Here is a 24,073-nt window from a genome sequence, read left to right on the forward strand (position 1 = left end):
CTGGACTTCCAGGTCAAGAATGATGCCTAATTAGTGAATGGTTGTTCAAGTTACTTACCGAGGACCACGTTTGGCAAACCCTCTTACGCAATAAGTATCTAGGTCAAAAATATGTGTCTCGAGCATAATGGAAGCCTAGAGATTAAAAAAGAATGGCAGGTCTGATGGCGTCATAGGAACATCTTTTTCGTTTTAGATCATTCGCGACAAAGGACAGCCTTGAGATACCTGACGGTGCAGAAAACTACCAGATCCCTCGGTATGGGTCCAAGCACAGTTGGAAATCTCGGACCAGAGGCCGCACGGGGTTTTTACCCAGTTTCGGTCCTCTGGAGAGTAATACCCTACATGTTGCTTACTTTTGTTATACATGATGAGAGGTATACCTCGTGCGAGGGGTTACGATGATGTATGAGATTGCTACCAAGGGCTTTTCTATCTAAGAAAAGATGGGGATGAGAGCCCTCTAGCCTCCCCATATATAGACGGTGGAGGCTAGGATTTAACAGGAGGAGAGATGCGATCTAGGTCGCCTCCGCCTTTGCTTGAGAGGCAAGATGGTCACCAGGCCTCATGGGCCCCTTGGCAGGCCTCTTGCCGGGCTCTCCGAGCCACCCCCAGTGTATGACACCGTCAATACCTTTCTAGGAGAACAAGTGGACAGGAAACACCACTCTTCAAGTACAGTATCGACCGATGTACCACATTGTCGCAATAAGAATGATATTCTTGCGCAAGTGCTCAACTCTTCTACACCAAATGTATCTTCTAGGTGGGATTGATTGCGCATGTCTTCTGTCATGGCAACATCTTCTTTCCCGTGGATTCGATTAGTCTCACACAAGGATGTGATGTGCTTCGCTGGAATCCAAATAGAAATTTGTCATTTATAGTCGATTGTATGTATCATGCACTTTTGCATGCAGAGTTATAGTGGACAACAATAAAAAAGGAAATCAAAGATACCACTAAAAGTTAAGATTTTTCACGTGGTATCTTCGTAGGGAGTTGTGCTAACTAAAGACAACGTCACTCATCGCAACGGGCAAGGAAGCAAGAGGTGTAGTTTTTGTACTCACAACGAGACAATCAACACCTCTTCTTTCAATACAAGTCCGCACATTCTACATGGTGAGTCATACAAATAGCATTCAATTTGTATCCCCCAACAAGTGTTGCCAATATGTGGTGTCACCGCTTAGACTAAATATCAATAAGGTTTAGTACGCTAATAACGGTGAGATCGCATGTCTTACTATGCTCGCTTTTGGCAAAGTAGTAATCATTTTGTTTTTAATGCCAAAATCTCCTCTCCCATGCAGGTTATTTATCGCTATACACATTGACATCGTATATGGTCTACGCTGCACCGAACGAAGTATCCACCATTGTTCAAGGTGGTGTGCATGCGGTTTGATCGGGTGGTCAAAGTATTTTTTACCCAACTGACAACACAATCTTCAGATCGGTCGACCACCTCATTCCACATAGGCATTGTCTCAGTCCCATATGACTTTGTTGCTAATATGTCATTTCTTTACTATATCAAACTAATAATTTTGGTTGTGCGCATCTTAACTATGCAGAAGCCAAGTTTCGGTCATCATGTCTAGTACTCCCTCCATCTGAAAAAGCTTGTGCCAAGCTTGTGGCTTGGAACAAGCTTTGTCAGACGGAGGGAGTAGATTCTTGATGCTACATATAATTTTTTTTTTGATTGGTTTCTCAAGAAAAAGAAAGTTATTTTTTATCTTTATCAAAAAGTAGCTCAACACGAGTCCGTTTGATTGGAGACTAGCGTGGCCAAGCCAAAGTGTGGCCAGCCACACAAGTATGGCAAGCCATACAAGTGTGGCTGAGAAATTGAATGACAAACTTTGGCAAAAGTTGGAAAAAATTTTATCTCTATGACAAGTGGACCATAGGGGCAATAAAGTATGGCAATCCAAAGTGTGGCAAAAAACAAACACATATCAACTAAAGTGTGGCTGCCAAATTTTGGCTTGACCAACTGTGGCCGGAAACCAAACAACCCCTTAATAACCTACTTAGAAAGACAAACCAGCATGTCGTGGCATCATGTCATCTTCCCCAACAAAACAAACCTAAATTCTAAAAAGTGGCCGGCCATCAACTAACAGAAATGGGTGGCCGGCTCGTGGCCGTTCGATCGTGCGAGCGATCGCGCCCAGATCCGCCAGGTGCCACCTGGTCTGGATTGGTCGCGCACCGTGGTCGTGGGCGGTTTTGTCCGCATCCGGACGTGGGAGGCCCACCTGTAAGCGGTAGAGGAGAGAGTAGTGGAGGTCGTGGGCGGCAGTTTTCGAAATCTGTGCCTGAAATCCCTCGCCGCAGCGTGCTCTCTCTCCCCATTCCGTCTTCATCTTCCTCCTCGCCATCCTCTCCACCGAACGGGGCGTGGCGGGTGGAGTGCTCAGATTGGCGGCGGCTTGCGGGTGGTTCTCCTCGCGGGGGAATCGCTGGTGCTCCTCGCCGTCGGAGGTATGCTCGCCCTCCACTTCTACATGCTTCTCCTCCCTCTCTCTATCTCGCGGAGCGCGGATGGTGCCGAAATGCGAGGGGAATGCTCTCTAGGGTTCGGGAACGGCGCGAACTACCCCCGCTTATCCTCGATTTTGGTCACGTTGAGTTCCCTTCTCCTATCTCGTAGCACGCGCCCAACGGTGGTCGGGATCTACAAGGTGGCCTGAAATCCCTCGCCGCAGCGAGTTCTCTCCCCATTCCGACTTCGTCTTCCTCCTCGCCATCCTCTCCACCGAACGGGGCGTCACGGCGGAGTGCTCAGTTTGGCGACGGCTTGCGGGTGGTTCTCCTCGCGGGGGAATCATTGGAGGCGTAGTTCACGGCACGGGGGTGGCTGGACAGGGTCAACGTGTAGTTGGCCAGGGTACGCGGTAGTCGTTAGGTAGAAGGGATGCATGTCCACGGCGCCCGTTGCGCGATTTTAGGGCGATTTGGCTGTTTAGTTCATGTTCCGTTCAATTTTGCAGAGATTTGAGATCTGTTCATGATTCTTAGTTATTCTATAAGTTGTATTAGATGTGCACAATGTTGTGTGCAATGCATTGGCTGATTTTGTAGTTGGTGTTCAGAGATTTAAGTGGTTAGTTGCACAAAATTCTCCTCAGTTGGCTGCGTCCATATAGTACTTGGCTGTCCATATGCTCTGCAGTTGCAGCAGTTGTTTTGGTCAGTTGGCTCACTGTTTTTGTACTAGGTGGTTGTCTATACGGTGTTCAGTTGCACAAGTTGCCTGCTTAGTTGGCTGCATCACTTTTACTAAGTTGGCTGTTCATATGTTATACACTTGTGCCAGTTGCTCTACTTAGTTGGTTTTACTTAGTTGCATATGTTATACACTTTTACTAGTTGGCTGTTTCCCCCTCTGCTGTGTGCAACTAGGGACTCTTGTTTGTGCAATTTTAGCACCAATGCTTGCCAGTTTTCAAATATAATCTACCCAATCCACCAGCGTTGTGGTGGCTGTGGTGGTTTATGTGTTATTCTCGTGCTTTGTGCAACTAGGACCCCTTGATTTGTGCAAATTAGTACCAATGCTTGCCATTTTTCCATTTTTTTAATTTTTCTCAATGTGCAAGTCTTTTTGTTGAGGATATGGTTGTTTTCATGTGTCTCCCCTCATGTTCAACTAGGGACGCTTTTTTAGAATAAGTTATCTCACTGAACTTGTTGCCTTTACTTAACTTTTTTCTGCCTAGGTATTACTTGTCACAGTTGGCAAGTAATAACTAGGCAGAAAAAAGTTAGTTGGCTTTTTGATGTCCAGTTTGCACAAGGTTTACTGCCCAGTTGGCTGCATCATTGTAGTAGTTGGTTGTCCACATCTTCTAACTATGTTTTTTTGTTGTATTTCCTGCCGCAGGGCAAAAATGGTTATAATAGGAGGAGATGCGGATGGCAATGAAGGAGATGTATTTTTTTCACTTTTTTCTTTTGTTTTTGAGTTGTTTTCAACTTATGCATGTATGCTAATGTCTTTTTGCTTAATCAGCGTTCTGGAAGTCAGCCGCTTCGCCGGAACTGGAAGCGTCCTGCTAATCGCCAGCCACGACGTGCGCAGTGTGTTGAGCAGGGAGAGGATGTTGAGGTAAGTGGCATGCTGATGACACAAGTCCATTTTTTTGGTTTTGTTTGGGTCATATAACATTTTTTTGTTTTTTCCCATGCTCATGTTTTTTATTTTTTTTCTTAGGATGCTGATCAGTTCCGTGTTGTAAAGCGGACTAGACGTGCAACACTTGGCAAGGGAGCTGAGTCATCTTCTAGGGTAAGTAAAATCTCAAATATAAGTGTTTTTCTCGCCTTTTTTAGATAGTGATTAAATTATGCAGCAGTTCGGACCACTATTTTTGTTTTTAGTCTGTCAATAACAACCTTTTGTAGTTGACATCTCTAGTCATATTGATTTAAATATAGTTGACATTAGTTGGCATTAGTTGGCATCTTGTAGTTCACTAGTTGGCATCTTTTCATAGTTGACATCAGTGGTCATTTTTTTGTGCAGGCAGCAGTTGCTGGAGAAGCTGTCGCATCTTCCGCAGCAGGTGCTGAGGTATGTGGTTTTTTGTGTGTGTTTATGAGCTATTTAAATAGTTCTTTGCAAACCTTTTTTGTTTTGTTTTTGAGTTGTTTTCAACTTATGCATGTATGCTAATGTCTTTTTTTCATGTTTTCTTTTGGTTGCTTAATCAGCGTTCTGGAAGTCAGCCGCTTCGCCGGAACTCGAAGCGTCCTGCTAATCGCCAGCCACGACCTGCGCAGAGTGTTGAGCAGGGAGAGGATGTTGAGGTAAGTGGCATGCTGATGACACAAGTCCATTGTTTTGTAGTTGACATCTCTAGTCATATTGATTTAAATACAGTTGACATTAGTTGGCATTAGTTGGCATCTTGTAGTTCACTAGTTGGCATCTTTTCATAGTTGACATCAGTGGTCATTTTTTGTGCAGGCAGCAGTTGTTGGAGAAGCTGTCGCATCTCCCGCAGCAGATGCTGAGGTATGTGGGTTTTTTGTGTGTGTTCATGAGCTATTTGAATAGTTCTTTGCAAACCTTTTTTTAGTTACTATTTTTCTTGTGTTGCAGTATCATTTCTTATTGTTGCACATCCACTAGAACTTTTTGTAGCTGCCAGGTCTCGTTCTTTTTTTATTTACTGTTTTTATTGTTGCACATTCAGTTGCACACTGGCAGTCTTGCAGTTGTCCTCATGAGCTTTATTAGTTGCACAAATACATCATATTAGTTGGCATGATCCATTTTATGAATATATAGCTCATTCTAATACTGATCCAAATGATGATTGCTAGTTTTTTTCATTCTTATTTTTTCTCTTGTGTTTAATGTTTGTGTAATGCTTTCATTTTCTAATCAACAGGGCAGCGGTGAAGGAGTTGAGGTGGCTCCAGGGGAAGATGTGGAGCGACCATCACAAGCAGGCAGGATAAGGGCATCACCAGCGCGCTTTGCAAATTTCAACGCCTCTCTAACCCCACTACAGAAATCAGAGCTAGTTTCGAGGTCAGTCGGGGGGCTATTGAACTTATCAGACACACTTCCAGCGGACCTCACTAAGTTCCTGGTGCAGTCCTACCAGCCACAGATCTCTGAAATGGTTTTCTCAGGAAGGGGAAGGATCCGTGTCGATGCTGACAGTGTTCAGAGGGTATTTGATCTCCCAAACAAGGGTCCAATAGTCAGATATTTAGTTGACAAGGATGCCACTAGGAGATTCAGACAGGCTTTCAACATAACTGGAAATTCTCATCCCCAGATCACTACATGGCTCAAGATGATTCAGGATATGGCTGGAAGAACGGATGACACATTCTTTATGGCCTGGCTTGCGGTTGCCTTCAGCACTTTTCTAGCACCAACCACGGCCTTGAAGCTCAGCCCAAAGTGTTATGGACTTGTGCTAGATCATCAAATGCTAAAGAATACAAACATCTGCCTCTTTGTAGCAGAACACATTAACGAAGCTTTCTGGAACATGGACCAGGAGAAGCAAACTATCTGCTATTGCTTGTATCACTTGATGGTTAGTGAAAACGACCACTTTTTTCCATCTGTTCCTGTTCTTTCTGTGCAGTTATAGTTTGCTGAAATTCTCATAACAATAACTGAACTTGGCCTTTTCTTTTGTTTGGGTCTGGTGCAGATACTATACCTTGATGCGCTCGTACATGACATCCCAGTAAGCAACTGCGCGATACGATCGAATGCATGGGATAGTACTCTAATTGCCAAGGTGATCAAGAAGGATACTATCTCTCCTGGTGTGTTCGGCAAATTACAAGTGAGTTCTTTTTTGTTTTTTTCCAACAGTGTCTTCCTTCTATGTTCTTTTGATGTCTGGTCACTCTTTTTGGAAATTGCACAGAAAACTGTCATCAGCTGGCACAAAAATGCATGTAGTTGCACAGATTGTAGCTTTCAGTTTGGCAATCTGCACACATGTTCATTTTAAATTGGCACACCATCTTTTTTAAGTTGCACAATTTTACTAATCTTGTTGCACAGATGTGTTGCATTAGTTGGTAGAAACTTTTTTTAGGTGCCATGTGTGTTGCACAGTTTTTGTGTCTTTGTTCAGTTGCATATATGTATAGTTGAATTTGTCTACCCCAGTATCTTGTTGTAGTTGCACAGGTTGTAATGTGTGGTTTCATTCAACACACAAATCTATTTTTGATAACCTTGTTATTTTCTGTTTCTCTTTTTTTTCACATCAGCTTAAAGAGGAGTATAGAGGCACGGAGCAGACACCACTGTTTGGTGGAATTTTGCAAGCTGAAGCATTCGTGGCATCCAAGTTACCAATAACATACAATCCGCGGGTTAGTGTTTTGCATACAGAAACTTGTATCACTTACCAATATTTTTCTATTGGCTGGGATGTATGTTCAGATGGACATGTATAACTTTTGTAGTTGCAAGAATACAGAATTTAGTTGGCTGTGATGTATGTTCAGTTGCACATATAAGCTTTTGTAGTTGCACATGTTCTTTTGGATAGTCAAAGTGTTCATTTACAACCATTGTCATCAACTTTTGGCAGAATGCATGTTTTTTAGTTTGTGCCACAGTGCATGTGTAGTTGGCTAGAATCATGTTTTTAGTTGGCCAGAAAGTGTGTATTAGTCGTTTTTGCTTATCACATCATGGTCAGTTACAGACATTTTTACTTTTTTTTATTTTTTCTAACTAAATCAGTACTGAATCTTTTTTGTGTTGATGCAGAAAAAGGCAAAGATTGCGAAAGTGGTCAATGAGTTGTGCAAGGCTGTAACTGAACAGGTTGGCACCTTCATTGAAGCAGTTGCCAAGATCGATGACGAGGAACCAGATATTGATCCTTACGTACAGCAGCCATCAATGCAAACTGGGGCGTCACGCCGTGCTCCAAAAAGAAAGAGACGGCGGTCAACTATACAAGAAGAAGAAGAAGAGTTTGTTGAGGATGAGTCAGAAGAAGATGAGGAAATGGAAGTAGCGATAGATGCTGATGACGATGAGGACACAGATGCGGATGAATCAGAGGAGGAGGACAAGGATGAGGATGACAATGAAGAAGATGCAGAGGAGGAGGAGGATGAGGAGGATGAGGAGGAGGAGGAGGGGGAGGACAAACAAGAAGAGGACAAAGGAGAGGAGGAGGACAAGGAAGAAGATAGTGATACAGAGGAGGAGGAAGAAGAAGGTGAGGCCAAAGAGGGGGATGGGGACAAAGGGGCAGCAGTTGATGGCAGTGAGAGGGGAGAAGACAAAGGCGCAGCAGCTGATGGCAGTGAGAGGGAAGAAGACGATGATGAAGAAGACGAGGATGGTTATGGTGATGATAAAGGGGGATCCAATGGAGGCAGCGACAATAGCGATGACGATGATGATGACAACGCCCCTAACTCTGGTGGTACAGGTGGCAACACATCCAGGAGGACTAGCACTTATGCCACCCCTGCGAGTAGCAGCAATTCATTGAGTAGCAGGAGCACACTACAGATGTTGATTGACAAAACTTGCTGGAAAGACAAGGATTTGCCGAAGTCAAAGAAAAATGACGAAGCAGAGTCTTAGGACAGCATTGATATGTTCAAGCTCTGCAACTTGAAGCCAGCTTTGCCACCCACCTTTCCCGTGCCAGATTTTAGCGACAAAGATATGTGTGAGAAGATCAACTTTGCCATTGACAAGAGCATGTTCTTATCAAGTGATGCTGAAAAGAATCAAATTGATATGGAGGAAGCAGGAAAGGGTCTTGACTGGGTTCATTCAAAGGAAAAATACAAGGAATATTTAAAGCAGCTCCCAGACCTAAGCTCTAGCAAGAGCAAGGCAGCATCCACGGCAAACCCTCACGTGGTCCAGAAGCGTAAAGCAGTTTCAATGAAGAAGAATCTGCAGTTGCCTCAAACCAAGGAGAAGATGGTGAGTGCAGATGCTGAAGTAAATATGGTCAAGGAAGCTGTGCTTCAAACTGATATGCCAACTGTAGTGAGCAGAGAGCCAACCAATGTTAGAGAAGTTCAACAGATCAAGGGGAAGACTCCCCTTTCAATAGTCCCACCAAAACCACCTAAGCAGAAGATTTTCAAGTTTGCCAGGGGCGCAAAGGGGGAACAGGCCACAAAAGATTTGGGGTTCAGAGACGAGAGAGAGCTGCGAGCCGCAGCCATTGATGCAGGGGTGCCAAGTTCTGCTAGGTTGCTGCCAACTCAGACTGGAAAGATGCCAACTACAGATACCAGTGTGCCAACTGATGTGTCAGTTAGCAGCATGTTCATAGTCAAAACCACCACAGCTGGTCAGGAAGGCACCACTGCAATTGCAAGTCCCAAGGTGCCTACTCATAGAGATGCTTCAATGCCAAACACAAAAGGAGGTGATCCAACTATCAAAGTGCCGTCCCCAAGAGCTGACTTTCAGCAACCATTAACACAAGAGGAGGTGTTCGACATTATAAGTAGGTGCAAGCCTCCAAGGCCGCCAACTACTACACTATTGCGAACCAAGTCAGTGAATGATGCACCCGTGTTTGTGCCGCAAGGAGATGCCCTGGTCCTTGAACCCTTACGAAGATCAAACTCTTATCATGGTGACGGGTTCTGTGATGCACCATCTTTTGACCTCGGCATAGATGGTGATGCTCCAGCACCTGCTCCAGCAGCAGAAACAGCGGAAGCCGGTGTGATCTGCATCGATGAGTGTGAGTTGGACCCAGCAGTTGTGAATGAAGGATGTGATGCTGCTGATGCTGGCAAGGCAATAGCTCAAGAACTAGATGTTGGTTCACCAGAGAATTGCCACACCCCGATATGCGCAGAACCAGAACTTGGCACGAGCAGTTCTTCGGGACCACCTCTTGCACGAAGACAAAGGAGGGTCAGAAGGCCCGCAGCATCTCAAAGGTCTCCATTCATCGACTACAACAAGAAGAAGACTTTCAGCACCAATGAGGTAGTGAACAAGCTTTATGCTGCCCTCTTGTATTGGGTCAGGCATCACAAAGGAGCAGATGATGGAGCTACCAGGTAAACTAACTCCCCACAGCCTACATACATATCTTTTTCAGTTGCATAGGACCAGCCACTTAGTTGCACAGAAAGCATAGCATGTTGCACAGAACAGGGCTTTTAGTTGCACACTGTTCTGTTTTCATTTTCATGCACATTTTTTTGCTGCTGTGACCCTTCGAGCTAACTTGTCTTTTTATTGCTTTCAAAAAAAATCAGCCCTAAGATAATCAGGTATGGTGCTTTCTACATTTCTTTAAAGGAGTTAGTTGATTCGATGAAGCCGGTTCAATGGTTGTCAAAAATTGTTATTGAGACTGGAATCTTACACATCATGGATAACTCACAGAAGGGTCAAAGAAGGTTGTTATGCCACTGAGGTTTTCTGTAAGTTTTTCCAAAACCTTCTTTTTACCCTCATCTTTGTTCTGTAGCACTTTTTTCGTTGACCATTTGAGGGAGGCCTTTCACCTACTAAGGAGTTTTGAGCCATGTTTTATAATCTCTGCAGATAAAATTACAGCAAGGGGTCCACAATGTGAATGAGATAAACAAGAAGTTTGATTACAAGAACCGTCTCAACAAGAAAGACTTGGTGAGTGTTGTGCCCACATGATCAATCTTTTTTTAGTTGGCACCCACAGCATGTCCAGTTGCACATGACACATCTGTTAGTTGGCAGATACTTGTTGCAACCTGTTTTTAACTTGACCAAGTCTTTTACTGTTTTTCTTAGCTATAGCTTGTATTTGTGTCTGAAATCGTTCACGCTTGCAGGTCATGCTGCCAGTGCTCGAGTGCGCAGATGTAACCGATAAGGACGGAGGGAGGCATTATTGGGTCTTCAGTGTCAACTTGAGGGACGGACGCTTCGAAGTTCTTGATTCAAGCAGGACGCTGGACAACAATGAGCTGATGAACACCGCCTCTACCATTGCGGGGGCAGTACGCCAGCTATGGAGGAAGCATTACCCAAAGTTCAGCATCGAGCACTTCCAGATTATTGGCATTGACGTACCGAAGCAGCTCGGCAAGTAAGACAATAAGCATTTCATTCCTTCTCAATCATATACCATCATTTTGTAGTTTTTAAATTTTTCTACATGTGCAATCTTTAGTATTTTTAAGACACAGTACTAGTCTTCAATCTGTTTTATCATTTTTATGAGTTTCTAATGGATTATCTAGCTAGTTGCAGAGTGGCGCATAAGTAGTTGCACACTGGCACGTAAGCAGTTGCACAGTGGCACATAATGAGTTGCAGTAGAACACAAGTAGTTGCACAGTAGGACATAAGCAGTTGCACAGAGTGCATTACCTTTATTTGGTTTTAATTTTATGTGACAATTTTTTTTGCCCATTTTTGCAGTAATGAGTGTGGGTTGTTCGCACTGCTTAACACCACCGAGTGGAATGGTAGCCAACTGCCCAACTACGACCCCAAGGAAGTACTCAACATCAGGAAGAAGCTGGCATATGATTGGGTCACCAGCATGCACAACACTGCCCCATGGAGGAAGTTGCTGAGATACGACAAGGAGTAGGTCAGTACTATTTTTTCTTTTTTTCTGCTCCATGGAGGAAGTTGCTGGTTTGTACAATTTTATTAAGTAGATTTTGTAGTTGCACACTACTAGTAATTGCGTTTGCAACTCAATATCATCACTTTTGTTGATACATTAGGAGCACTGGATATACAATTGTTCAACAACTAAATATTTAACCAGTTGCCAACAAAGGCACAAATAGAAACTTTTTTTACACAGTGCATGAACTAATTCAAGCAGCATAAATTAGATAAAGAGGAATCATAGATGCTGAATGTGTCCACTTGGTCCCAACATTGCTAAAAAGACATCATTATTTTCCTTTTTTGTTCCAAAGTTACAAATGAGGAAACAGAATCACAGGAGCCTCTGTGGACACACACCAGCAGTGTGCTCTGTAGATTGGCACTGGCTGCATTTGTTTTTCTTCTTTGGGTGTAGCTCCAGCGCCGATTTGTACCGTCGACTCTTTGCCCTACCCTTTGTAGTAGACCTTGGACGATCCCTGGGCACAAAATCATCAGAAGCTTGTGCAAGGGATGCAGCCTCCAACGGGGCAGTAGGACCGTCACGATCACCTGTGTAATAATCATATAAAAAGTTTAGTATTTTTGTTATTATGCAACCAGCACTGATGTTCTGTGCAACCACACAGTACATTTTGTGCAACTAACTGGTTGCTGTGTGCAAGTTAAGTTAAAAAAACACCTGCAGTAGCACGGCCTGTCATGGTACTTGGATTGTAGTCGCCTATGGGCAGAACATGAAAAACAAGTTAGATTTTTAGCTTGATCCTCAAACTAACACAACGCACGCAACTAGGCAGCATGTTCTGTTCAACTGGGCACTATGATATGTGCAACTAAAGTCACTCACCCTAGTTTTTGTTTTGGAGTCGGTGAAGGTACTAACCTGGGTGATGAGCCCCCTGAGTGCTGCCTGTAGGTCCATTGGGAGTAGCACAAAGGGCACTGCTAGTTGGGCCTGGCGGGGGAGGAGGTCTTTGAGGGTTGGCATCACCTATAGGCAGAACAGGACAACCAAGTCAGTCGTGTTTATCTTTTTGATGCTCGAACTAACACAGCGTGCGCAACTAGGTAGCCTGTTCGGTGCAACTGAGCACCATGATGTGTGCAACTGGAGTTACAGACCTAGTTTGATGGGGAGTTGGGGGCAGGTAATTACCTGGACGATGAGCCCCCTGAGTGCTGCCTGTAGGGCCATTGGGAGGAGCACGCGGGGGAGGAGGTGGCAGAGGATGCCGTGTACAGCCAGGAGGGGGTGGAGGTCCTTGAGGGTTGACATCACCTATATCCAGAACTGGAAAAATAAGTTAGCTGTGTTATCTTGATGCTTGAACTAACACAGCGTGCGCAACTAGGCAGTATGTTCTGTCCAAGTGGCTACCATGGTGTGTGCAACTGGGCACAATGATGTGTGCAACTGAAGTTACACACCTAGTTAGATCAGGAGTTGGGGCAGGTAATTGCCTGGATGATGAGCCCCCTGATTGCTGCCTAGAGGTGGAGGAGGTCCTCGAGGGTTGCCATCATCTGATGGCCCCGTTGCAGTAGTCGGTTTTTTCTTTTTCTTGGACTTGTTCAGGTGGCCGATCTCGGTACGTGCTGCACGCATATGCTTGTATACAATAGCTTGTGCTGGATCAGAACCACTCGCAAACTTTGCTAGTTTCCGAAAATCGTATATCATGTTCCTCTCCCTTATCTGCTTCTTTGATTGAGGAGGCATTTCATCCGGTTGCTCATAACCAGTCCCTGGCGCACTAGGTACAGCAGTAGGTGTCCACCGTCTTAGCAGGTACCTTTCCGGTATGACATCAACGCCAACATGGGTGAACACCTTGAGGATGTGGCAACATAGGATGCCGTCCTTGTCCATTTTACAGCACTCACACAAATAGGAACCCTCCTCCACCCTTGCCTGCACCAAGTAGTTTCGAGAACCATATTTCGCAACAAATTCCTGGTTCGGTCTGAGCTCAAACACATCAGCACCAACTTGGAATGCATTATAACGTCCAATCAGCTCAAACTCTTCTCTGAACTTGCGGTAAAGGTCTCTAGTATAGGTTTTATAAGCTTGCTTCTCTATTGGGAAGTTGGACCGCAACTCAATCTCAAGGTGTTCTGTCCTGTAATCATTGCAGCCTTCCTTGGCAAGGATGTGGTTCTGGATTTTTTTCATATTGCTTGACGAAGTTCAGCATTGAGTTGTGTGGGTTCACATATCTTTTGAGGACGGCGTTGAACCCCTCACTACGCTGTGTAGACTGGAGGAAGGGGAAGAACCTGTGTTTGAAGTAGCACGGCACCCAAGTTGACCTGTATTCGTACAACTTCTCAAAGTGTGTGTGTGTCATAGCCTCATACTTCATCATTAACCCAACCCAATTCTGCTCAAACTCGTCTATAGTGAAGCTAAAGTCAACACACTTGTTGAAATCATCAGAGAGTCCTGAATTCCGGCACAGCAATCAACCAACCTTTTCCTGAGCCTTTTTCATGATGTGCCATCGACAACAACGGTACACGGTGGTTGGAAAGATGCTCTGTATTGACTGCCTCATCGCACCATCCTGATCGGTGATGAAGTTGTCAGGAGGTTTGCCATCCATAGCCTCTAGGAATGCTCCAAAGACCAAATCAAAGCTCGATGCCAACTCCTGCCTCACAAACGCGCAACCCGGCATGAAAGATTGGCCATGTCGGTTTATTCCTATGAAGGGCGTGAACGGCATATTGTACAAGTTGGTCATGTAGGTGGTGTCAAACGATATGCAATCGTGGTACGCCTCCGCATAAGCTTTTCGAGCTAAGCCGTCCACCCAAAATATGTTGACAACTCTGTCCTCTTCATCATATTTCACCTTATAGAAGAAGTCTGGATCGGTTTTTTGTATATCCTTGAAGTGCGCAATTGTCTCAATCAGATCACCCTCCTTTGTGTCATCTCTACGGAAACTTGTACAAAGATTTGGTATTGCCTTTGGTCCGAACGGCACCATCATCTCAGATCCATAGAACTCTGCCATTACATGCATCATTCATCCTGCATAATACAAAAACAAACAGTATATCCTTTCTTTAGTTGCACAAATGGCACATCCAGCTGCACAGTAATAGGACACATGTTGGCATAGAACATAATCGCAGGAAATGGACACCTAGCTGCACCTTTTTAAAAACACTTTGCAGTTTTTGCATATAGGACATTGTGTAGTTGCACAGTAAAGATAATCTAGGTGCACAAGAAGCACCAAAAGTGATATACAAAAAGCATGGGAAGTTGGACACCAGTTGCACAGTTAAGCCATTTTAGTTGCACAGTAGTACCATAACAGTTGCACACTGGACTTCCTAGAGGGAAACTTAATTCTTCAAGGGATATAGAAAAACACCACACATGTAGTCAAGTTACAGTTATACAAGATGCGCAGAAGCTCCTTTTCATCAGGTGAGATGCCTTGGTGGGATCTCAAGTATTTGGACAATGACGGTTTGTTCACAAGCAGATGATTGTGGTCACGAACAAAGTGCGTCACCTCCCATCGCCCACCTATCAGCTTCACCAACATTTTCGCCTTGCATTCAGTCTGCTTTATTGTCTCGCGTTTGCGCTTCTTCTTCTTCTTACTAGTACCAACCTCCTCTTCAGCAAATATTGGAGGTTCTTCTTCCATCTCCTCATCACTGTTAACAGATTTTGGATCTGGAATAGGGTCCAGGACAGGAGGAGCCTCAGCTCCTCCATCATTAGCTTTGGGCTTCTTGAACTTGTTGCAGCAAAACTGTTGTTTTATCAATTCATTGGTGCGGGCTGTCCGTCTAGAGGTGTTCATCTTGATAGAGAAACCCATCCGTAGTGCGTAGCTGTTGTAGTGATCCTTAGCAATTTGAAGGCTGTCAAACCTCATGCCAACATAGGGTTCCATAGGTTGAGAACCAGCCTCATCCTCTCCTTCTTCTACTTGCACAGCTCTGTCAACAGCCCCAGCTTCTAGCTCAGTCCTGGTTGGACCAGGAACATTTGCCTCGGTTCCTGTGTCATTAAGAGTATGGCTCTCTGACTGCAAAGACACCACTACAGGGGCACCACGGGCTGATGACTGGCCTGCCACATTGTCATGGCCCGTAGGGTTACCATCACGACTTGCCTGCGTGTAGTAAACAGATCGACCATTTTCTGTCCAATTTCCTTGTTGTATGCTGGGTTGCTGCTGATCCATATCACGAGGAAGCTCATTGAGATCTGGAGGCAACTCATTGAGATCAAGCATTTTTTTCCTTGTTCTTGGATGCTGCCACACACTCCCTGCACATGTATAAAAAGAAGAAATTGATGTCATCAATTGGTAACCACAGAAAAAGAGTGTTTCAAACAACCTAAAAACTTAGTAAATAGGCAGTTGCACACCATTTTGTGATAATCTTAGTTCCAAAAACAACATGACCGTAGCATAATCTTTTATTATAACAGTTATGAAATTTTTTGTTTGCACAAATTTGCTATGTTAGTTGCACAGTTTGCAGTAAATAACTGGCAAAAACATGACTTCTTTTTGCTACAGAGTTTTTCTGACTTTCCCCCTTTTTTGTTTTGTTGTAATGATCTGTAGGTTTCCGTTTCGCAAGGAACTCTTTTCAGATTTTTCTGCACATAATTGGATGCTACATTTGAGAAGGAAAATCCAGGTGAAAGAAGAAAGAAGAATTGGAAGACAGATTACAGTTATATGTTTTTCATCGTCGTTTATATTTCTAGTTCTGGTATATTTGAACATATTAATATGGTTTGCAATAGGTGTGGGACCAGAATATATGCGTGGGACAAGATTATATGTGTGAATATGTTAATATGGTTTGTGGCTTCATTAGCCATGGACAAAAGTTCTTGTGCTTTTCCTGTTGCACTACAGATTTCTGGTTTTCGCTAGAATAGACGTCTCAATTGCCAGGATGCATCTTTGCACTTGGCCAGCATACATATCCAGTTGGACATTCAATGTTTTTAGTTGGCTAGAATAGATGTCTCAGCTGGCCAGGTTGCATTTATTTCAGTTTTTGGCCAACATGCATGTTCAGTTGGACAGTTAATGCATTCAGTTGGCTAGAATAGATGTCTCAGTTGGCGAGGATACATTTTCTCAGTTTTTTGCCAACATGCATGTTTAGTTGGCCAGAAAACATGTTTTTTATTTGCACATATACTACAGTTTTCCCAAAGTGTTCACTCACAAACATGTATTGCGAAATATACATGTTTACTTGGTCAGGATACATGTTTAGTTGGCCAGAATACATGTTTTTTAGTTGGCCAGATAACACGTGGGGTACAATGCATGTTTTAGTTTTGGCTAGCATGCATGCCGAGTTGCCAGAATATAGGTTCAGTTGGCTGGGATGCATGTTCAGTTGCACATTTATGAATTTTTCGTTGCACATATCTATTGGGCAGTCAATTTTTTGTTCATTTTGCAAACAATATACTACAAGTTGGTAGAATGCATGTTTAGTTTTTGGCTACAATGCTTTGTTGAGTTGGCTTTAATCATGTTTTAATTGTCCAGAGAACTTGTTTTTAGTTGGCTTGTTTAACACATCCAGGTGGTAGAAACTTGTCTGGCATGCATCAAGTAGTTTTTGGCATGTTTAACACATCCAGCAGTAACATCAAGTAGGCTGGTATGATGTGCCAGATTCACCTCTTTTTTGAAGCAGATTCTCCATGGATCCATGGAGAAGGGGGTTTACATATGCCTATGCAGTAGAAGAAAGGGGGAAGTGAAGAGGTGCAGAGGGGGCTTACCTGCTTGATCTTACTGCCTGGTATGATTCTGACCACCCTGCCCTTTAGATCTTGAAGCAGCTCCTTCTACTTTGGGGCTCCCATGGCGGCTGTGTAGGAGGAGGAAGAAGGGTTGGGGGCGATTTCTTTTGGATCTGCTTCTGGTGTGGAGAAGAAGAAAAAGGCAGCGTGGGAGGGGCTGAGGCGTGGGGGCGTGGGTGCGAGCTGGGGACAACTGGCTATGCGGGGGCTCGATTGGTCTGTTTTGATGAGCCACTTCCTTTTCTGTTTTATGGGGACAAGGGTTTCCTTTTTCAACCGGCCGCTCGGTTGCACTAGTGGGCAGCCGGCCGCCCACTAGACACATCCCAAAACAAAACCATTGAATCCTATGATGCCAGATCGGAGTAAGACCATTTGACCATGCAAAACGTAAGGAACTGCCAAGTTTGGAAGTTCCTCCGGCTGCCGTTAGTACATTGACTCGTTTGTCGTACACGATACAGCGCGCGTGATACGTGGCTCATTCTGCGTAAAAATAAGGTGAAGAAAGAGGAGCTCCCGGTAAGAAGCCAAGCCCCTGTCCGTCCCGAGGAGAGGTCAAACAAGATTCTCCGTGTCCTCACTTCGGTAGTAATGAATTAGTACTACCACGTACTATCACTGGCACCCTCCAGCACCACAGATTCTCTCAGCCCAGTGCCTGGCCAGTGGCCACGAGTAGTTGGTGAATTGGCATCGGCAAAACTTAACAAAATCTGGCACCGATTTTTTCAGTTAAGCCCAGACTGAGATAATAATCCACCCTTGCACGGGGGTGTCCTGTGCATCCATGCAGAACACTTGTAGCTTTTTTTCGATAAAGAGAACACTTGTAGCTACTGCATCGATTCAGCATTTGTCCTTTTGTTCTTATTTCGAAAACGATTCAGCATTTCTTCCCAAACGTTTCCGACGCAGCACCTTTGGCAGCAGTAGGTAGCCTCCCTAGTACAGTTGGCTGTATATAAAGCCCCGAGAAACAGATTCACGGGGCAAGGGAGCTCTCCTAACTCCCGTTTCCCTTCCCTACCTCGGCTCAAATCACCCACGCTGCCTCAGACTCGAGCTCGAGCCCGTCGGAGAAGCTCCTCCTCGCCCACCGTCGCTCCGATCGATCCATCGTCATGTCTCCCGTGGTCGTCGACCCATCCAGGGCCTCGGCGTGCGGTCTTTGATCCGAGCGACGCCGGCACATACGATCGACGGCGCGCCTCCCCTTCACCGCAAGTAAGACTGCTGCTCCTACCTGATCTGGTGAAGCTCAAAATGTTCTGTTCTTATTAGCCGTGAACTTGGTGCTTCTAGTCGCCGCCGATCGCCGTCGCCAGAACACCAGATGCGCTTGCTTGCTAGTTCTTGCTGATACTCCATTTCCTTGTTAATACTACATAGGAGTAAATTCACAGCCGTGTAGGATAGTACGTGTAGCTCAAATATCAATCACTTGGCAATCGCATGGTGGTAAATTCACAGCCGTGAAAACACCAGCCAGATACTAGCATGAGACATGACATATTTGACTAAGATTCCCAGCACCATGGCTGCCAAAAACTCCAAAGGGCAATGTAACTTGCCGCTATTTTCACATGCAACAAAGCGAGAGACGCACCTGCACATGCAGCTCTTAAATGCCCAGTAGGAGTACAGCAGTACAAACTGAAGTAGTATGAGTAGCTAGGCCAAGCACATTACTAGTATTATTATTTCATGCAGCCGCGCAGGGAAAAGAAAACCCAAAAAGAAAAACATATGGGCGATGTGCCTCGGCAAGTGTGATGTCCTAGGAGATCTAGCCACTGCTCTGAAACGATGGCAGGGCTGCTGCACACACCCATGCACGCAGAGGAGAGGAGTCGGGAAACCTCGGCTCGGTAGCGCTGACAGGAGCTATGCGGTGATCGACCGACGGTCTGAGCGTTAAAACTCTTCTTTTCTCGTCGTCCTCTTTCGATCTTCATCTCTAGGGAATGGTCGAGTTCATGTCTAGGGATTAGGGAATGGTTGAGTTCCTGGGTGTTTGTCTTGGAGTGCTCATGCATGCTTGCGTAGACTCGCCTATTTCCTATGCCGCCAACGCCTAGCAGAATCTTTCCGTCTCTTTCATGATGGCAATAGGCCAGCGCGTATATACACGGATATACTCTACCACCGGACCATTAAGAATTCTTGAGATGATACTTTTATAACTATGCCTTCTCTCAAAGGAAATATATACAAACAGTAGTAGTATAGATGTGTGTGCGCATTGCTTTCAGACAAACCACACCCATAAAAATAGGATACCCTGAACTGAAGGAGCTTGCCAGGAGCAGGTGCCAAATATCCAGTCCATTGCTGAGATCACACGACTTTCGGATGGCAACAAAGCTATGAAATTATCGGACGGCGTAGATTTTGCCGCTTCCTTCCTAATCATGCCGCCTTTTTGGTAGATTATGCCCTAATAAACGCTAAATGGCGGAGTAATAAAATAGGAGACGTGTCCCCGTTCATGTATGTCCTACTCCCTCCGTTCTGAAGTACTTGCCGCGGGTATGGATGTATCTAGATGTATTTTAGTTCTAGATACATCCATTTCTGCGACGAGTAATTTGAAACGAAGGGAGTAGTATACACAGGATTGGAGGGTTTGATGATGGAGATGGTTTCTTTCTTTCAACACAGAAAGCTACTGACGGCTTCAAACTAGTTTCGAAATTAAAATTTCAGATAGGGGCCCGTGGACCAAAGCTATGCCAGTTTGTGCTACTAGTAGTGTATACTAAAACTAAATCATTGGCATTAAAACAATTCAGGTTGCTTTGCTTAACCACCGATGGAATGTACATTAAACATGGATGAAGCGTGCAAACTTGGTCGTGCCAATAATCATCTACTACCTGAATGCAATAATTCGGGGACAAGGACACAGCAGGGTTTTGCACTGCACCGTATTTAATTGTCGCCTGATGCGCACCACAGTGGGATTGATGGCGACCCTCATCAGTTTGGCTACATAGTACTACTGTAACACGTACTTATCATAATATCGTCTTGTAGTAATGCTTTAGGTGTACTTAGAGGTTGCTGTTACTGCTGCTTGGTTAATGATGTTTTAGGTGCTCAATCAATCATGCATGTAGAGACAAATCACAACATAGTATCAGATATTGATATTCAGATTCCTCCTGGTCCGACATGTTCCATCCAAGCCACTCAGGCACGTAGTACGGTGTACCACCTCCAGCTCAGCCTCGTCGTCCAATAATGTAACAGAGGGATGGTCTAGAGGCGAGGAAACAAAGCGTGAAAGAAGGCTAGGGCATTATTTGGAGTTGGACCCGTCTTTATCATCATCTGGTGTACTTGTCACAAACAAGGCAACCTATCCGGACCCCGTGCCTTTGAATGGCTCGTACTCGTATCGGCGCCAAGCAAGTGAACGAACGTAGCCAAAGGCCGGCAGTTACTGCGGGCCGGGCCCCCCACACGCGAAGCTGCAGGCGGGCGGGCAGTAATCGGGCAAGAGATCCATGGCGCGTACGCCGCTGATGCCTGCTACAGTTTCCGGCTGTACCCGTCCGACGTGTCTGCACAGTAGCCAGACCGGATTGCAAAGCCCCACTCCACGCACCCAACGCAGCTCCCCCCGCGCAAAAGCGAAAGCCACGTCACGCCACCACAGGGAGCGTGGGGATTCTCTTCATTTTTGAAACTCGCCAGGCAGTTTTCTGTTGCTGCTTGGCTTGATCATGGGGTTTAGGGGATTTATTAACGCCATTTGTTTTTTAACATAGTACACGCACACACGTCTTACCCCCTATGAACATGTCCGCGAAACTGAGCCAGCGTATCATGTTGAATATTAACGGGTATGCCAAACTTCCGCTTTCTATTTCGGGCGGACGCATTTACTGGCATGTGTCCATGTCCAGAGGCTTAATTTACAGCATGTGCCTGTCTACATTGCCAGTTTGCTCGCCACTGTGCAGCTCAATCGCCTTTTTATTTCGTCCCAAACACCGCTCTCGCGCAAAAACGCCCCGTTTCAATTGCCACAAGTATTACTCTTTCGTCGTGATGCCATGACCATGTCGGCCATTTCTTTCCTCGGCTCCCGTCGCCTTGCTCACCTCTCACAATGGACAGGCGGCATGAGGCGTTGACCGGTCGGAGCGGCCGGGGGCGCTGTGCTGGCTCGATGTCGCGGCGCCACGGACGGTTCAACCACGACGGCGACCAAGGCGCTCGGCCGGCCGCGGCGCCGGCGGTGGTCGACCACGCGGACTGCACGGCGCAGTCGTGCCGGTCGTGCGTGGCGGTGTCGCTGGCGGACTGCATCGCGCTGGGCTGCTGCCCGTGCGCGGTGGTGAGCCTGCTGGGGCTGGCGCTCGTCAAGGCCCCGCTCGCCGTAGGCCGCCGCTGCGTGCAGCGGCTGCGCCGGCGGCATGGGAAGCTGCAGCACAAGAAGCGCGTGCGCGACATGGACCTCGCGGGCGGCCGCCCTGGCCCTAGCGCCGCTGGCGCCAAGTGTGCGGGCGGGGGCGGCCACCGGGAGCCTGGTCCCGGCGAGGCCGCGTCAAAAGGCGAGGACGACGTGGCGACGGCGGCGTATCAGGGCGCGGCTGCGAGCGAGGAGGAAAGGGTGTGGCTGGAGATGTACCAGGTGGGGCAGTGGGGGTTCGGCCGCTTGTCCTTCTCCGTGAACCCGCCTCCGAGGGCCGGCCGCAGCGCCGACGGCGACGGCTGCGAAAGCGACGTGTGAGATGGCCAAACCGTCCGCCCGCCCGCCGATGCTTCGCCGCTTTTCCGTACGGTCTGTCCCTGTCGCTGAGGCACGGACGGCGCGCCGGCGACAAGTCAGAATTCCGTCGTGCTGGCCGGCCGGCATTCGCATTTCTCTGGCCAAAAGCCACGGGGGAGCAGAGCACCGAGAGATACTTCCATGGCGCGCTGATTTCCAGCAGATGATCCAACGCAAATTCGTTGGGGATGATGAGGAGAAGCGGCAGCATGGTGTCCTGGTCGACTGCTTGGGAGCCTCATGGTCATGCGCCCCCGAGTAGAACACCTCAATGCACAATGGTGAGCCGGGACAGGCCTTCGGCTCCTACCTTGTCGAATGTTCATTCTTGATTTCTTCTGTGTCCATGGGTTTGGGGAGCTCGATTTGTACTTATGAATTGTACATAATTTGTGCCTTCGAGGTCTCTAGATTTCTCCCTTCAGCAATCCCCTCCCTGTATATATTTCCAGGAAAAATTAACAGTTCTGGTTCGTATCACCGTGAAATGTGGTTGTTATGGCAAGGCAACATTTGACAAAATCAGTTCCATTGAAGTTTCAAAATAAAATCAGTTCCATTCCATTGACCTGCTGCTTAGGAAATGAGCGCCTGCGTGCAGTAGATTTAGTGTTCAGAGACTTGCGCTGGACTATGTTCAGAGACTTTTTTGTTTCTTTTTGAAAAGGGGAGTACCCCGGCATTATGTTCAGAGACTAGTGCTATGGCTTTAATCATGCAGGGAAACCAGGTATTACCTGTGTTTCGTCGTTTCCTCAGCTAGAGTACGAAGGTAAATGAATAATAATTTGTTTTGTATGTTCTTTTGAGAACACACAAATGACTTGCGTATTACTCCGAATGAAGGGGTATAATGCAAGACTGGTTATCCCCAATGGAAAACATTCGATAGGGCGGTGACCCGGTAAGACGTAATTCTGTCTTATTTGAAACTTCTTTATACGGGCTTGGAACAAAAACGAGCAATAGGCCTTTTTTACAGACGTGCCAATTGATGGCCCGCAAAAAAGAAAACGTCTTTTGCTAGAAAGAATGTGTTTTCAAAGGAAGCAGTGTTTGACAACATGCTTTGCAGGGGGCGCATCCTCGGGCAATAGGTTTCAATCTTCAGTTCTCACCCTTTTTTTGAGTAAAGATAGCTTGGCTTTATTGACCTTAACAATGTGTACAGGAGTAACGATTGGATCATGAGGTGTGCCCAAGCATAGATGTCTCCATTGAGGGAGAGAAACACCAAATCTAGCTATATTTTGAGTTTCAAAATTGGAAACTCGAGGTTCAAAAGAGAAATTACATGACGTAAATACTCCAACAGTTTCTAAATCTCTTTCATAATGCCGCCATAATTTCCTCCAACGGCTTGGTGAATGTGATTGACGACCTGTTTGCAGTCCGAAGCTACCTGAATATGTTGCATCCCTAGGTCGTGTGCCAATGAAAGCACTTACCTGCAAGCAAGGGACTCCAATGTGGAGGGATCTACCAGACCCTGGATGACTAGTAAAGAAGAACCCAACCAGGAGCCATCTCGATCACAACATATGGCAGCAGCAGTGCCCACATTGTGATCAAATGAAACACCCGCGTCCACATTTATCTTAACATGTCCTCCCGCTCGTGGAATTCATCGCCCCCTAACTTGAGCTGGTGGAGCGCATGATATCACATGTGTCTCAGGGGGCACGTTGAGCTGGTCTAACTCAAAGATGAACTTTGTGACATAGGTGTAGCATACAGACTATGATCAATCCCCTCGTGTATAAGTTTCCTTCGTGCATACCAAAGTGCCCGTAGAGTGAAAGACATTCGAATTCTCGCTAACTCGTCAGATTTAAAATCATGGAGAAAAACCAGCTTCTCACTAACGGTTCCGTCATGGCAATCATATGTTACAATAGGTCATAGTCTACCAATGCCCAGACGCGGCCATAGTGCATTCTAGTAGGTTGTGTCTCCAAGAATCATGCGCTCCACATATAAAGCACTCGTCATGGTGTGACATTTTTCTCTGCTTTCGGACGTCCTCAGTTGGGAGCGTGTTCTTTGCTAACCTCCAAAGGAAAACTTCAATTTTCGCTGGCACCACAACATGCCAAAGTGTAGACCTGGGTTTTTCATTTTCAGTATTATTTGATGAACCAGCCCGCTCTTCCAGCCACTCTTCTCGCCGCTTCTTAATGGCAAAAAACCAAGCGAACGAAAAAAATCCCATTCTTTTCAAAGTTCCATGACCAGAAGTTGTCCAGAGCCCGCGTGCAAATAGGAATTTGAAGAATAGCAGTTGCATCAAAAGGTAGAAATAACTGTTCAATTAACTGTGAACTCCATCTTGCATTTTTCCTTG

The 24,073-nt window shown here is 45.8% G+C and overlaps 2 pseudogenes; one reads left to right on the forward strand and one right to left on the reverse strand.

Annotated features, from left to right (window-relative positions):
* Positions 1-11,456: 11,456 nt before the first annotated feature.
* LOC125546864 lies at positions 11,457-17,431 on the reverse strand (annotated as a pseudogene).
* Positions 17,432-17,986: 555 nt separating this feature from the next.
* LOC125546866 lies at positions 17,987-22,217 on the forward strand (annotated as a pseudogene).
* The last annotated feature ends 1,856 nt before the right edge of the window (positions 22,218-24,073 follow it).

The sequence above is a fragment of the Triticum urartu genome, chromosome 3, assembly GCF_003073215.2.
Source record: "Triticum urartu cultivar G1812 chromosome 3, Tu2.1, whole genome shotgun sequence".
Taxonomy (NCBI): domain Eukaryota; kingdom Viridiplantae; phylum Streptophyta; class Magnoliopsida; order Poales; family Poaceae; genus Triticum; species Triticum urartu.